The sequence below is a fragment of the Anneissia japonica genome, unplaced genomic scaffold (assembly GCF_011630105.1).
Source record: "Anneissia japonica isolate Jap-2015-1 unplaced genomic scaffold, ASM1163010v1 scaffold91639_len925_cov96, whole genome shotgun sequence".
Lineage (NCBI taxonomy): Eukaryota > Metazoa > Echinodermata > Crinoidea > Comatulida > Comatulidae > Anneissia > Anneissia japonica.
This window is the reverse complement of record NW_022684603.1, coordinates 1-902: the sequence shown is the minus strand read 5'-3', so window position 1 is coordinate 902 and position 902 is coordinate 1. Positions and strand designations below refer to the sequence as shown.

Sequence of the window (902 nt, the reverse complement as noted above, 5' to 3'; positions counted from 1 at the left end):
GATATTTCCACTCATAGTTAATCTCGGCATATAGCATAATTATCCAATCGTGAAGCTCTATGATTTCATATCAACGCGCGCTTGTCTGGCGGGGATTTCCTCTGACCACTCTGCTGCGAGTACATTTTTTACAAACTCCGGTGTTGAACAATAAACCAACCATTTTACTACGGCACTAACTAGGATGCTTTAGACAGAAGACTGCCTTTTTGTTCAAACGACCCTCGAAACGGCCTAACACCAACGAATTAATTGCGTATTGTTGATATGAACATATTGTACCTGTATGATTAAAGTATGAGAGTGCAATTTCCGGGCACTTAGAGGTCCATATTCTCAAAATGTTTGCACCTCATTTATGTGGGCCCGAGGTCGTGTGGACTCTCACGCACCCCTACTTTAGAATTTGGGGGAAAAATGTAAAAAGTCTACAACACCCGGTATTCCCAGGCGGTCACCCATCCAAGTACTAACCGGGCCCGACGTTGCTTAAATTCGGTGATAGGACGAGAACCGGTGTTTTCAAAGTAGTATGGCCGTAGACATGTGAGTAGTATTTCCACTCATAGTTAATTTCAGCATATAGCATAATTATCCAATCCTGAAGTTCTGTGATTGATGACGTTTCATATCAACGCGCGCTTGTCTGGCGGGGATTTAGACAGAAGAAGACTGCCGTTTTGTTCAAACGACCCTCGAATCATAGTACCTGTATGATTTTTTAAGGCATAAGAGTGCGATTTCCGGGCACTTCAAGAGGTCCATATTCTCAAATTGTTTGCATCTCAGCCTCAACTATGGTGGGCCTGAGGTCGTGTGGCCTCACACGCACTCTTATCGCCAAATCGTGCATCCGCCCCAATCAGTAGGCTAGAATATCGCATATGTTTTCATTACATTTG

General features: G+C 43.7%; 1 non-coding gene across 1 annotated transcript; it reads right to left on the bottom strand.

Moving 5' to 3' along the window:
- Window positions 1–425: 425 nt before the first annotated feature.
- LOC117107287 lies at window positions 426–544 on the bottom strand. Its single transcript, XR_004445216.1, has one exon. It is a non-coding gene; the product is annotated as a 5S ribosomal RNA (ribosomal RNA).
- Window positions 545–902: the final 358 nt, after the last annotated feature.